Source organism: Eurosta solidaginis, chromosome 4 (assembly GCF_040869045.1).
Source record: "Eurosta solidaginis isolate ZX-2024a chromosome 4, ASM4086904v1, whole genome shotgun sequence".
Taxonomy (NCBI): domain Eukaryota; kingdom Metazoa; phylum Arthropoda; class Insecta; order Diptera; family Tephritidae; genus Eurosta; species Eurosta solidaginis.
Genome location: NC_090322.1, coordinates 167507350 through 167523400, shown reverse-complemented (window position 1 = coordinate 167523400; position 16051 = coordinate 167507350).

The following is a 16051-nucleotide window of genomic DNA, read 5'->3' as shown; positions in this document are numbered from 1 at the left end:
CTGCAGCTTCCTCCAGGATCTCTGCTGCTTTCTGCATGGCTATATGAAAGACACTGCAGTGATCTGGCAGTCTGTAGAATCTAATTATTTCTTAATGGGTACAGTAATCAGCAGAACCAACTCATACCGTTAATTAGAAACCATCCGTATACATGAGCATTTCCCTACTCTGCCGCCAAGTCAACGGCCCTATTGTGCTCCCAAGATGTCCTCCGAAGCTCAGGCACGGGACCACATAGTCCATTCACCCTATTTTAGATGACTGCTATGGCCACAAGAACTGCACTCAAGCTGCCCCGAGGCTTTTAGCCTTGTCTGCAGTTGCTAATGCTATATTTTCGGTCATTAAATCTGCTGGTAGTGTGCAGAATGGCATGAGATGCTGCTGTCGGGGTAGCTTTCAGGGCTCCCGTTATGCAAATCATTTATGGTCTGCATACCCCCACAAGTTTTTTGGTATTGGTAGTTTTTGTGAAGATGGCCACCAAACAAAGACCCCATATTAAAGTATTGGCTTGACTACTGCCATATTAAACAAGTAAGGAAGGTTAAGTTCGGGTGTAACCGAATATTACATACTCAGTTGAGAGCTATGGTGACAACATAAGGGAAAATAACCATGTAGGAAAATGAACCGAGGGAAAACCTGGAATATGTTTGTATGACATGTGTATCAAATGAAAGGCATTAAAGAGTATTTTATGAGGGAGTGGGCCATAGTTCTATAGGTGGACGCCATTTAGGGATATAGCCATAAAGGTGGATCAGGGTTGACTCTAGAATGCGTTTGTACGATATGGGTATCAAATGAAAGGTGTTAATGAGTATTTTAAAAGGGAGTAATCCTTAGTTCCATAGGTGGACGTCGTTTCGAGATATCGCTTAAAGGTGGACCAGGGGTGACCCTAGAATTTGTTTGTTCAATATGGGCATCAAACGAATGGTGTTAATGAGTATTTTAAAAGGGAGTGGGCCTTAGTTCTATAGGTGGATGCCGTTTCGAAATATCGCCAAAAAGGTGGACCAGGGGTGACTCTAGAATGTGTTTGTACGATATGGGTATCAAATTAAAGGTATTAATGAGGGTTTTAAAAGGGAGTGGTGGTTGTTGTATAGGTGGTCGCCTTTTCGAGATATCGCCATAAAGGTGGACCAGGGGTGACTCTAGAATGCGTTTGTACGATATGGGTATCAAATGAAAGGTGTTTATGAGTATTTTAAAAGGGAGTAATCCTTAGTTCCATAGGTGGACGCCGTTTCGAGATATCGCCATAAAGGTGGACCAGGGGTGACCCTAGTTTTTGTTTGTACAATATGGGTATCAAAAGAAAGGTGTTAATGAGTATTTTAAAAGGGAGTGGGCCTTAGTTCTATAGGTGTACGCCTTTTCGAGGTATCGCAATAAAGGTGGACCAGGGGTGACTCTAGACTTTGTTTGTACGATATGGGTATCAAATGAAAGGTGTTAATGAGTATTTTTAAAAGGGAGTGGCCTTCGTTCTATAGGTGTTCGCCTTTTCGAGATATCGCCATAAAGGTGGACCAGGGGTGACTTTAGAATATGTTTGTATGATATGGGTATCAAATGAAAGGTTTTAATGAGTATTTTAAAAGGGAGTGGGACTTAGTTCTATAGGTGGACGCCTTTTCGAGATATCGCCATAAAGGTGGACCAGGAGTGACTCTAGAATAAGTTTGTACGATATGGGTATCAAATTAAAGGTATTATTGAGAGTTTTAAAAGTGAGTGGTGGTAGTTGTATATGTGAAGGCATTTTCCAGATATCGACCAAAATGTGGACCAGGGTGACCCAGAACATCATCTGTTGGATACCGCTAATTTATTTATATATGTAGTACCTGCCAAGATTTTAAGGGTTTTTTATTTCGCCCTGCAGAACTTTTTTAAATTTCTTCTACTTAATATGGTAGGTGTCACAACCATTTTATAAAGTTTTTTCTAAAGTTATATTTCGCGTCAATAAAACAATCCAATTACCTTACCACGTTTCATCCCTTTTTTCGTATTTGGTATAAAATTATGGCATTTTTTTCATTTTTCGTAATTTTCGATATCGAAATGTGGGCGTGGTCATAGTCGGATTTCGTTCATTTTTCATACCAAGATAAAGTGAGTTCAAGTAAGCACGTGAACTAAGTTCATTAAAGATATGTCGATTTTTGCTCAAGTTATCGTGTTAACGGCCATGCGGAAGGACAGACGGAAGACTGTGTATAAAAACTGGGCGTGGCATCAACCGATTTCGCCCATTTTCACAGAAAACAGTTAACGTTATAAAATCTATGCCCATACCAAATTTCAAAAGCATTGGTTAGTTTTTGTTCGAATTATGGCGTTAAAAGTATCCTAGACAAATTAAATGAAAAAGGGCGGAGCCACGCCCATTTTGAAATTTTCTTTTATTTTTGTATTTTGTTGCACCATATCATTACTGGAGTTGAATGTTGACATAATTTACTTATATACTGTAAAGATATTAAATTTTTTGTTAAAATTTTACTTTAAAAAAATTTTTTTTTTAAAAGTAGGCGTGGTCCTTCTCCGATTTTGCTAATTTTTATTGAGCGCACATATAGTAGTAGCAGTAACGTTCCTGCCAAAGTTCATCATGATATCTTCAACGACTGCCAAATTACAGCTTGCAAAACTTCTAAATTACCTTCTTTTAAAAGTGGGCGGTGCCACGCCTATTGTCCAAAATTTTACTAATTTTCTATTCTGCGTTATAAGTTCAACTCATCCACCAAGTTTCGTCGCTTTATCTGTCTTTTGTAATGAATTATCGCACTTTTTCGGTTTTTCGAAATTTTCGATATCGAAAAAGTGGGCGTGGTTATAGTCCGATATCGTTCATTTTAAATAGCGATCTGAGATGAGTGCTCAGGAATCTACATACCAAATTTCATCAAGATACCTCAAAAGTTACTCAAGTTATCGTGTTAACGGACGGACGTACGGACGGACGGACGGACGGATGGGCATGGCTCAATCAAATTTTTTTTCGATCCTGATTATTTTGATATATGGAAGTCTATATCTATCTCGATTCCTTTATATATGTACAACCAACCGTTATCCAATCAAACTTAATATACTCTGTCAGCTCTGCTCAACTGAGTATAAAAATTGGGTGATTTTGAGCAATAGCCCTCACGTTCATCCTAAATTGTGTTAGCAGGAGATGTATACATACATACATTCCATCTATCGTCTGCCTTCTGGCAAATATTAGCAAATAACATACATACATATTTGCATATCGAATATCAAACCGTTATACAACCGCTTATGACAAACGTTTTCTGGTCGAATGCGCCATTTGCTTATTAATGAAGATATGCTTGATTAAATTTTAACTGCATTTATTTTATTGTTTATTAGTTGTTGTATTTAACTAAAAAAAAACTTCTCAAATGAAATAATTATGTGTCAAGTTATATTTACAGTTAATTTTTTATGGCAAGTCAAAGCAATTAACCATTATGCTATTCAAATGGCAACGACCAACGTAGCACTTGTAAACTGATAGCAATTGTAAAAGCAACAAACGACAACAACAACAACAGCAAATACAAATACAACATAAAATTGCTACCAAAAATGGTTTGAATACGTCGCAGTTGTTGTAAGCATCGTGCATTTAGCATTTAAAATTAAATTACATTTTCGTGCAAGATGGTATTCGCGTGTGTGAGAGGAGGAAGAGGAGCAGAGGGAATGACGTTGCAATGAGAGTGTAAGATGTTGCAAGTGTGGTATTGAAATTGTAACGAATGCGTATGTCGTTTATTATTATTTGTACACTGAAAGAAATTGTGCTAGTAAAATCAACAAATCGGTTTTGTTGTTCTTGATTTAACAGAGATTCGGTGAAATTGATCGAATTTTGGTTAATTTGACCGAGTTCTTTGTCAAACGAACAAATTAGTTTAGTCATTTCAACAGAAGAGAAATTGTCGCTCTTAAGTTAACAAAATTCTGTAAGATTGGCAGGTTCCTGGTCAATCTAACTGATTTTTCTGTTAACACAACTGATCTCACTGGTCATTTCAACAGCGATCAACAGTCAATACATGAACAAATTTCAAAGAGGATTTTACGCTCACTGCGCTCTCTACTTTCTACTTATGACGATGGTGCCACTTGTTAAAAAAAAGACATCAAAATAAGAAAACCACCAAATCGAAAAAACACACAAAATTGGAAAACCACAAAAAGCTAGTTTTTCAGTTATCAATACAAAACGAAAAACCCTTTTTTAAATTTACTGTCCAAAAAATTATGAGATACCGGGACACCTATTTATCGTGTACAATTTTGCAACATCTCCTCCAAGCGAAATGCAAAATTGCGCCCTCTTGTTGCAAAAGTGTTGTTTGAACGAACAGGATTTTTCCAAAGTTAGTAACATTTTGTTCAAGGTTTTACGAATTTTCACTCACGCGAACGAATTTAATAAGATAATAAAACCATCCTTTTCTAATGTTGATGTTTCCGACAACATAAAAGTTTGAGTTGTTTTGGAATCGTTTCAACTTAAAGTGTTACGAAAATTAAACTTGCCGAATTACATGTAAATTTACTCCAGTGGTGAATTACCTTCTAGCGATTTGATTCTTTACTTTTCTATAACTTACAAGTTCTCTATTTAAAATATTATGTCAAACATACATTAACATACAAGTTTTATTCGAAACAATCAAGTGTGGCAACTACATGCGAGAGAAGAAGTTGAGAATGAGCTGAGCTGCAACTGAAAGAATTGAGAATCAGTTTTGTGACTACTATTTTCATTTCTATTTGCAAAGCGAAGTTCAAAACTATAAATTAAATAAATTATAAAATATAAAAATTGGTGAAAGTGCGTTTAATAAAACAAAATAATAAAGTATATAATGTTTAATGTGTGCCAGCATATTTGATGTAAGTCCAATTGACGTTCGGTGCCACCGTGGTGTGATGGCAGTGTGCTCCGCCTGCCACACCGTATGCCCTGGGCTTTAGATCTCTTTGGAAGTTATCGCGCCTTACATTTATTTACTTATTTATGTATATGGCAACATGTACTTTCGTACAAAGCTGTCGCAACAACTTTTTTTGTTCATTTGACTACTAAAACGGTCAGTTACGAATCAACGATTTGTGCGCAGTTGATTCAATATCTTGTTGCGATGGATAAAAATTAACAGAAATTTCGGTTGAACTGACCCGTATTTCGGTTAATTTTACCAGTCTTTTTCTTTCAGTGCATAGCTGTAGGTGTTTGTTTTTATTGTTTTGTTTGTTGCCTATTTGGTGTGACATAATAAAATTGGACACCGTCATGCATGCAACATCACCACCAACCGCTCACTCACTCACTCGCTCGCTCAGTGACAATATGCGTTGCATTCCGTGTTGTCACTTGATTGCTCACGTTGCATAAAATGTGTGTATTTGTTGTTGTTACTTGTTGTACTGCATCCGCTTTTGATGTTGAATGCAACAACAACTTCGCCTTTAAGCATAAATGCATACTTAGTTTAAATTGTATTTAATTTGAATGTGGCATGTGGCACCAAGTGCTTGTTGCACTTGTTATTCGGTTCATTGTTGTTAGTTAATGTTGCACATTTACGTTAACTATTTAGGATGTGACACGTTTTAAGCGCCAACAAGTCAGCTTTATGTACCATGAAAGTTCACATCGAATTGGTGGTTCCTACTATGTATGTAAGTTCATAGGTACTTATGCAGGTACGTGTTAGAAATTGATGTGCAATGAAACAAGGGGCAAGGATAGCACAGTGCAATATGGAACCAAGTCGGGTGTAGAATAGCTTTAACTGAACATCAGGTAACACTTCAACTCGTTTGCCTGAGAGGCATGCGGCTTTGAAAATGTGGGAAGCTAACATGAAAGCCAAGAAAGTTGGAGAGCGCTGTACTAGGAATTTGATCGACATTTCTGTAAAGAATAAAAAAAATTCTGTGCCCAAGATGACCGCAACGTGGAACATTGCCACGAAGTAGAGCTGAAAATGGCCCTGTGCCGTATATAACCTAGAAAATCACTAGGGCCTGACAGAATACCTTCGAAGGGCATTACGTTAGCTGCAAATAAATGTCAGTGCTACTGCGGTTAGGAAATTTAACCTGTACTCTGATAGCCAAGCGGGCACCAAGGCCTTGATTGTGATCGAGTGCCTGATCTCCCTTGCGATTGCATGGAACAATTTGTTTATTATGATTATCTGGGTCCCGGGCCATAGTAATATCCCGGGCAACTGTCAAGCGGGTTTCTTAGCCCCTTAGCCCGCATTGGTACAACTGAACCGGATGAAGATAGCTGTAGGGATTTCGGAATTCCCCTGGCCACCTTTACGTTGCTCCTGCATAGATGGGCCCTGAGTAAGCTCAGAAGGCGTTGGGCGGACACCACCTCTTGCATGGGAACAAGATCTATCTGGGCGTAAATTGATGGCAGGAGGTCTGTCAAAATAATAGGGTTCACTAAGGCTCATCTAACAATGGTCATTGGGGCTTCGACAAGGCACTATCCAATGGGAATCATTGCGGTACGTCTCAATCCTGCTGTAGCTGTTTGGAGGTTGATGTGGTGGAAACATCGAATCACATTATGCTTGATTACCCAGCTTTTGCAAGAACTAGGAGAAAGTACTTCTTCGCGACTCACTTGGATCACCGAAGGATTTATCCAAGGCTGAGATCGGTCTTATTCGAAACTATATCGTGGCTACGCTAAGCTAAAACTACTTCCCTGTTATTTTATTGTATGTGGTATCACAACGGACCTTTATGTTGTCAAAGTGAGCTTCCCCTATCAGGGCAGCTACCACATAGTCTGAGAGGCCGGGTTTAAACCTACGAAACCACCTACTCTCAAAGAAAGGCGAAAATAACAGTAGAAGCAGTTCAGGGTCTGGTATGAGGTCCCGATCTCTGGAATATTACTTACAACAATTCTTCAGTGAGACACGCATGAAAGCACATTCTTCATTGCGTTCGTAGACGACGTGACAGCTGTCATAACAGCACGAAGCTGCAAATTGGCACAGCTTAAAAAGAAAACCACGTCATGCGCAGTGAAAATCGATGGTTAGCTAATCACGGCCTTCACTGGCAACAAAAAGACAGGAGATTGTCATCCTCATAAAGTGGCTATTTCCCACTATCAGAAATATAACGAATTATTCGGGGCAAGGCTATACAGAAAGCTGACCTTTTCGAAGGGCTGCGCACACTTTAGCGCATCTGAGTAGGTTAGCGGCAAAAAAAGATGCTCAAAGACACGTAAAAGAAAACTACTTGCGTCAGCCTCTAACGCAGAGGGGCGCTGCGAATTGCTGCAGCTTACCTCGACGTCTAGGGCAGAAACTATTTCGGCCGCGTTGAGCAAAGAAAAACAAACGACAGCGGATCAGAAGCGAGTTGTTGCATACAGGTGCTAGGAGAATCGATCCGAATCTGGCAACAGCAGAGGTACTGTAAGAAAGTGGACAAGGAAATTATTCCTTAACCGAACCCATGGTTGAAGCTACCACACTTCGAAGTCGACTTCTATCTGACACTATTTCCAAACGTACATGGGTACTTCCTTATAAACATCCACTGAATGGGGAAAGCCGAAAACCCAAACTTTTGTATTGTCGAAATATAAATGACGTACGCCACACCTTCTTCGGATACGAACACTTCGTCGAGCAGCGAAGGAGGAGAGAAGAGACACTTAGTGACCTATCACAGTATCGTCAATAAAAAAAAAAAACTAGTTTGTATGCTGTGCTTCTTAATGTAATTTTGGCTCGTAATGAGCTTCCTTTGAAGTTAATAAATTGATGGGTTTGTCTAATCTGTTACCATGAATCTCACCCAGCCTGGTTAGTTGTTGTACCGACCTGAACCAAATTAACGCTAGAGAATACATTTTGATGCCCGTTATTAACACACTTAAGAACTAGTTTTTACGAAATCGAGGTTTGCTTTAAACCATTCATTTTAAACACCCATTCGATCCGGCATTTAAGTGATAAGCTCGAATGCACACACATCGGGACGTCATTTCGTACCAAGAGACAGAGGTCACGAAATGGCTTGGCTTGTCAGTATGAGGCGGACGGTGGCTGAAAAGAGTTGGACAAACGATTATGAGAGTAGACAAATAACTGAAGTCGGCCAAAGAAAATTGCGACCAGCGAGAATTATCGGCAACTGAGCGCCCGCAGGTAGGGGAGTGCCCGCGGCTAAGCAGCTGGTTGACCAAAGATGGGAGCAAAAGCGGCAAAAACTGGTCGACAGTGAGATTTCATGTGGCTGCGATTATATAGCGAGCGAACAACGGCGGCAGCGAGGCTACGAGGTTTCCAGTCGGCAACAGCTGTGCGGCGGCCGCTAGGAGACAGTATGCTAGCGGGTGTGACAGTAAGTCGAACGAGCTCCTACCAGTAGTGCAGACGAAGGGATCGGAATGTCACAGACAACGAAGTTTACATTTCAAAAGTGTCGAAGTGTCGAAGTGTTGAAAAGCATCACCTCAGCCGTCATCGCACACTAGGACATATTTCGTTGTGTAAAGACGCTAACGGTGGAGTTGTAAATTTTGCATCTCTGCCCCCTGAAACGTCAGCTGCCAGTCAATGAACGTTGGGGTAGCGCACTACCCTCATGAAACCAGGCTAATCCTGTGGATGTGTCCGCTCCCCGTGGGAACGCCGTTATGCATAACGTCACGGGGGAAAGGCGATTTAGTCGCCACTACTTCGTATGCGTATTTCTCTGCACTCTCCTTCAGCTATAAAGGTCATCTCGAATTAGCATGAAGGTCCAGCACCCTTTACGCGATTCTTCCCACCGTTCTTGCCACCTAACTATTGTTCGTAACCTTGCGCTTTTCTTATCATCTTCAGATGGCGGCTGATTCCAATGCCATAGAGATCGGTCATTTTACCTGAGAGTATATCTACTGGGCTTTTCCTAAATAAAACATGGATCGCGTCGTCGGACACCGTCCGATAAGCTCAATGCTATTCGTATACCAGTAATGCGGTAGGCTGCTGGTATATCTTTTTGGTGGACCATTTCAGATCCATGCCATACTGGTGCTGCATATAATATTAAAGATCTGGTTATGTTGGATAATAGCTAACAGGTAGCTTAGCCTGGGCCACTAATGTTGGGCATTATTCGTGTTAGGTCTCCACTAACTCTTGAAATTTTCTCCCCCACCGCCCTGAAGTGCTCCTTAAAAGTTAGTTTTAAGTCAATGATTACTCCTAGATATTTCAAGGAAGGCTATGAATTTATTTGATAATATCCTATAGTAAGGACTATCTTATCCACAGTCCGCTTTGAGCTCACCAAAATCACTTCTAGCCACCTCCAGCCCTCTTCTTCAGCCATTCCTTTATTCTTCCCACGGCGTCATTACATAATGATTGGAGCATATCGAGCTTCTTGGCCACTGCTACCACGACAATATCATCTGCATAGCTTACAATTTCCGTGCCTCCAGGAAGGTCGATTTGTAGCACACCGTCATACATCGCATTCCAAAGAGTTGGACCTAGAACAGATCCCTAAGGGACACCGCCCGTAATGTTGTGCTTTCTAAATAGCTACCAATTACTCTGAGCAGGTGTGCCAAAGTTTCGTAGCGCTGTCATTATCTGCATCCAGTACGCGGTGTTAAAAGCATTTCTAATACCTAAGGTTATCAGTGTACAGAGCTTCCTTTTATTTTGGCCTACGGTTGTGGCTCCGCGGGCTATATTGACAACTTTTTGTATTGCATCTATAGTGGATCTCGATTTTCGGAACCCAAACTGGCCATTTGACAAGCCACCTGGGCTTTGACTCCCTCTACCCGGCCAGTCGTCGGTGTAGCTGCTTCCGGAGTCTTCACCTCTAGCAGCCGGACTGTCTTACTGTTTTCTTCCTGTACTAATTGGGAGTTGTTCAATTTAAAATGGTGGTTTTACTTAATCTTTTTTTAAGCAGTGACTGCCTACGCTTTGGCTTAATCATTACTTTTAAAGTGCTTCTTAACAGACATTAAGATTCAGCGGTAATTGCACTGTTGTTTGCCCTTTCTCAGAGAAGCTGCATTACCGAGCGTCTGAAGTTTACAGGTTCTGGAGGTCATGTCGTCTCCATCAAAGACTATCTCATTTCACCAATTTTTTGCGACCATTCCAATAAGCGGCCACCGTGGTGTGATGGTAGCGTGCTCCGCCTACCACACCGTATGCCCTGGGTTCGAACCCCGGGCAAAGCAACATCAAAATTTTAGAAATAAGGTTTTTAAATTAGAAAAAAATTTTTCTAAGCGGGGTCGCCCCTCGGCAGTGTTTGGCAAGCGCTCCGGGTGTATTTCTGCCATGAAAAGCTCTCAGTGAAAACTCATCTGCCTTGCAGATGCTGTTCGGAGTCGGCATAAAACATGTAGATCCCGTCCGGCCAATTTGTACGGAAAATCAAGAGGAGCACGACGCAAATTGGAAGAGAAGCTCGGCCTTAGATCTCTTCGGAGGTTATCGCGCCTTATATTTATTTATTTATATTCCAATAAGCAAGCTATCCCAAGCCTGCTTTTAGAAATATCTTCATGTAAACCTGAGTTTCGGCTGTCCTATATCATTCCTCTATGTGCCTATTATCTGGAACCAAGACTAGGAATAGCCTGCGAGATAACTATGCAAGTCGCTCTTGGGACCTCGGATAGCAGTTGGATTAGGAGGGAGCCAGATACTGGGGTGGCTGTTCTAATGATAAGCACTCCTATTTAATTTATCAAGGTCACCCCATTGGAGGTGGGTACATGATGTAGACCAACAGCGTTTTCTTTTCTGGCTATAGTGTTACGCTTTTTGTACGCCGCGCAAGGGCTGTTGTTCTATTCTAAAAAAAACAGGCAACGCATTTACGGTTTATTTCGTTCTTTTTTGAAAATTGTTGCCTGCTCGCAACGCAAAAACGTTACACTTCTACCCTGTATAAAGTGGAAGTGTGGCAGTGCAACTCTGTGAAACTCTCAATTCGCTCTTAAGTTCCACATATACTCTCTTAATATGTTCTTTGTATGCACTATAAATGTTGAACATTTTCTGGGATAGGAGTAACTCTATTAAGGTTTTACCATTTACTTAGGCAACAATTTATTTCAGAAAAGAAAACGCTATAAATTTTCATATATTTTCCACTTGGCAAATCCTAAGCGCTCAGAGAACGAATTTTCGTCCGCTTCGCCAACCATATTTAAAATATCTAACAAACATAGAAGCAATTTAATATTTCTCCAATGTCAATTTAAAGCCCTTTATTTATAAAATTTACCGTGTTATACTCAAGGCAATGCCTAGTAAAGCTATTTGTGCAAATTTATTAAAATTTTTTTTGTTGTCACATTGTCCAACGTATCCTTCGAAATAAAATGTTATTATCTAATCACTTAATTCAATATTTTCCCATGCATTCTTCGAAAATTTAGAAAAAGCGCATTCGAGCGTTAATTTGTCAACGAAATGACGAACCTCTTACTTGTCAAGCCAATTAAGCACCTTTCTACCTTTTTTTGTTTTTTTTTTTAACAATTTATATTTACAAGTAGACATTGCACAACCATAAAGAAGAAGAAACTAAAAAACTTGAACCCAAAAAAAAACCTTAAACTAAACAAGTAAGAAAGGCTAAGTTCGGGTGTAACCGAACATTACATACTCAGTTGAGAGCTATGGAGACAAAATAAGGAAAATCACCATGTAGGAAAATGAACCTAGGGTAACCCTGGAATGCGGTTGTATGACATGTGTATCAAATGGAAGGTATTAAAGAGTATTTTAAGAGAGAGTAGGCCATAGTTCTATGGATGGACGCCATTTAGGGATATCGCCATAAAGGTGGACCAGGGCTAACTCTAGAATGTGTTTGTACGATATGGGTATCAAATGAAAGGTGATAATGAGTATTTTAAAAGGGAATGGGCTTTAGTTCTATAAGTGAACGCCTTTTCGAGAAATCCCCATAAAGGTGGACCTGGGGTGACTCTAGAATATGTTTGTACGATATGTGTATCAAATGAAAGCTGTTAATGAGTATGTTGAAAAGGAGTGATCCTTAGTTCCCTAGGTGGACGCCGTTTCGAGATATCGCCATAAAGGTGGACCAGGGGTGTCTCTAGTTGTACGATATCGGAACCAAATGAAAGGTGTTACTGAGCGTTTTAAGAGGGAGTGGGCATTAGGTCTATAGGTGGACGCCTTTCCGAGATATCGCCATTAGGGTGGGCCAGGGGTGACTCTAGAATGTTTGTACGATATGGGTATCAAACGAAAGGTGTTACTGAGCATTTTAAGATGGAGTGGGCATTAGGTCTATAGGTGGACGCCTTTTCGAGATATCGCCATTAGGGTGGGCCAGGGGTGACTCTGGAATGTGTTTGTACGATATGGGTATCAAATGAAAGGTGGTAATGAGTATTTTAAGAGGGAGTGGGCACTAGGTTTATAGGTGGACGCCTTTTCGAGATATCGCCATTAGGGTGGGCCAGGGGTGACTCTAGAATGTGTTTGTACGATATGGGTATCAAACGAAAGGTGTTACTGAGCATTTTAAGAGGGAGTGGGCATTAGGTCCATAGGTGGACGCCTTTTCGAGATATCGCCATTAGGGTGGGCCAGGGGTGACTCTGGAATGTGTTTGTACGATATGGGTATCAAATGAAAGGTGGCAATGAGTATTTTAAGAGGGAGTGGGCACTAGGTTTATAGGTGGACGCCTTTTCGAGATATCGCCATTAGGGTGGGCCAGGGGTGACTCTAGAATGTTTGTACAATATGGGTATCAAATGAAAGGTGTTACTGAGCATTTTAAGAGAAAGTGGGCATTAGGTCTATAGGTGGGCGCCTTTTCGAGATATCGCCATTAGGGTGGGCCAGGGTGACTCTAGAATGTGTTTTTACGATATGGGTATCAAATGAAAGGTGGTAATGAGTATTTTAAAAGGGAGTAATCCTCAGTTCTATAGGTGGACGCCTTTTCGAGATATCGCCATAAAGGTTGACCAAGGGTGACTCTAGAATGTTTGTACGATATGGGTATCAAACGAAAGGTGTTACTGAGCATTTTAAGAGGGAGTGGGCATTAGGTCTATAGGTGGACGCCTTTTCGAGATATCGCCATTAGGGTGGGCCAGGGGTGACTCTAGAATGTTTGTACGATATGGGTATCAAACGAAAGGTGTTACTGAGCATTTTAAGAGGGAGTGGGCATTAGGTCTATAGGTGGACGCCTTTTCGAGATATCGCCATTAGGGCGGGCCAGGGGTGACTCTAGAATGTTTGTACGATATGGGTATCAAAGGAAAGGTGTTACTGGGCATTTTAAGAGGGAGTGGACATTAGGTCTATAGGTGGACGCCTTTTCGAGATATCGCCATTAGGGTGGGCCAGGGGTGACTCTGGAATGTTTTTACGATATGGGTATCAAACGAAAGGTGTTACTGAACATTTTAAGAGGGAGTGGGCATTAGGTCTATAGGTGCACGCCTTTTCGAGATATCGCCATTAGGGTGGGCCAGGGTTGACTCTAGAATGTGTTTGTACGATATGGATATCAAATTAAAGGTATTAATGAGGATTTTAAAAGCGAGTGGCCCTTAGATGTATATGTGAAGGCATTCTCGCGATATCGACCAAATGTGGATCAGGTGATCCAGAAAATCATCTGTCGGGTACTGCTAATTTATTTATATATTCAATAACACTAACAGTATTCCTGCCAAGATTCCAAGGGCTGTTGATTTCGCCTTGTAGAACTTTTTCATTTTCTTCTACTTAATATGGCAGGTGTCACACCCATTTTACAAAGTTTTTCCCAAAGTTATATTTTGCGTCAATAAACCAATCCAGTTGCCATGTTTCATCCCTTTTTTCGTATTTGGTATAGAATTATGGCATTTTTTTAATTTTTCGTAATTTTCGATATCGATAAAGTGGGCGTGGTTATGGTTGTATTTCGGCCATTTTTTATACCAAGATAAAGTGAGTTCAGATAAGTACGTTGGCTAAGTTTAGTAAAGATATATCGGTTTTTGCTCAAGTTATTGTGTTAACGGCCGAGCGGAAGGACAGAGGGTGGACTGTGTATAAAAACTGGGCGTGGCTTCCACCGATTTCGCCCTTTTTCACAGAGAAGAGTTAACGTCATAGAATCTATGCTCCTACCAAATTTCAAAAGGATTGGTAAATTTTTGTTCGACTTATGGCATTAAAAGTATTCTAGACACACTAAATGAAAATGGGCGGAGCCACGCCCATTTTGAAATTTTCTTTTATTTTTGTATTTTGTTGTATCATATCATTACTGGAGTTGAATTTTGACTTAATTTACTTATATACAGTAAAGATATTAAATTTTTAGTTAAAATTTGAATTTAAAAAAAAAATTTTTTAAAAAGTGGGCGTGTTCTTCATTCAATTTTGCTAATTTTTTTTAGCGCATATATAATAATAGTAGTAACGTTCCGGCCAAATTTCATCATGATATCTTCAACGACTGCCAAATTACAGCTTGCAAAACTTTTAAATTACCTTCTTGTAAAAGTGGGCGGTGCCACGCCCATTGTCCAAAATCTTACTAATTTTCTATTCTGCGTCATAACGTCAACCCATCTACCAAGTTTCATCGCTTTAACCGCCTTTGGCAATGAATTATCGCATTTTTTCTGTTTTTCGAAATTTTCGATATCGAAAAAGTGGGCGTGGTTATAGTCCGATATCGTTCATTTTAAATAGCGATCTGAGATGAGTACTCAGGAACCTACACACCAAATTTCATCAAGATACCTCAAAATTTACTCAAGTTATCGTGTTAACGGACGGACGGACGGACGGACATGGCTCAATCAAATTATTTTTGGATCCTGATTATTTTGATATATGGAAGTCTATATCTATCTCGATTCCTTTATATATGTACAACCAACCGTTATCCAATCAAACTTAATATACTCTGTGAGCTCTGCTCAACTGAGTATAAAAAGCGAAAGGCTTAAGTAATTCCACTGGTGACACTGAAACAATCAATTTGCTCGATACGCCTCATATGGGCAATAACAAAAACAGCAGCGACAAATGCCAGCTATCTTCACAATAGCATAGAACCAGACACGTAGCTAAGAGGGAAATCCGAGGGTCGCAATTTTACACACGGAAATCTTATAAAATCGTCATACTTAAGCAGGGGAGTACTTCAGCTTGATCGCCACAGTTTCCAGGGAGGATTAAACGTCAATGGCGATAAAACGTCAGTTTTGACTTCTTCTTCTTGTAGCGGTAAGAAAAATCTCTGAAAGTTTTGGGGAGTTTTATCGATGTTGTTGGTGCTGGATATTGGTCCGGTACGCTCCGTAAAATAGCACCATTAAGGTACTAGCCCGATTACCTAGAGAAATATTCCATATGACGATATTGAAACTTCAAGATCATTCAACCCCCTCATCCCGTGAGGAACTTGTGGTCACCAGAAAACGGTTAAACCGCCACGGGCTATATAACCTCAGTTGCGGACTGCAAGAAACAGAATGCAAAAGGGAATGTAGGATGAATTAATGTTAGGTCGGGAACGATATCATATGACCACATCCAACGTTTTATATCACTTAACCTCCTCCTTCCGTGAGCAAATTGAGGTCGCCAGCCCCTTGAAAGGGTTGCCATACTCAATCCCATAACTAAACAGCGATGGTATAATATATTACAAGAGCGCAAAATTGTTGGAGTGTGCGGATGATTGGCCTTAACAAACGCGCGATACGTTCTGCTTTCTCTAGATTGGATAAAAGTGGGTCTTATCATGAGTTGGCTCTGGAGTATTCGTGAAAAAAGTTTTCCAGAGTATATATATTACCGTCCATGATACCGATGGCGAAGAACGAAGGATGTATAATCATAATACGAACAGAAGCCGATAGGCTTCGTTTCTTAGGTCATGTTATGCTAATGAACGAAACAGGGGAAGGAGCACGTCTCCACT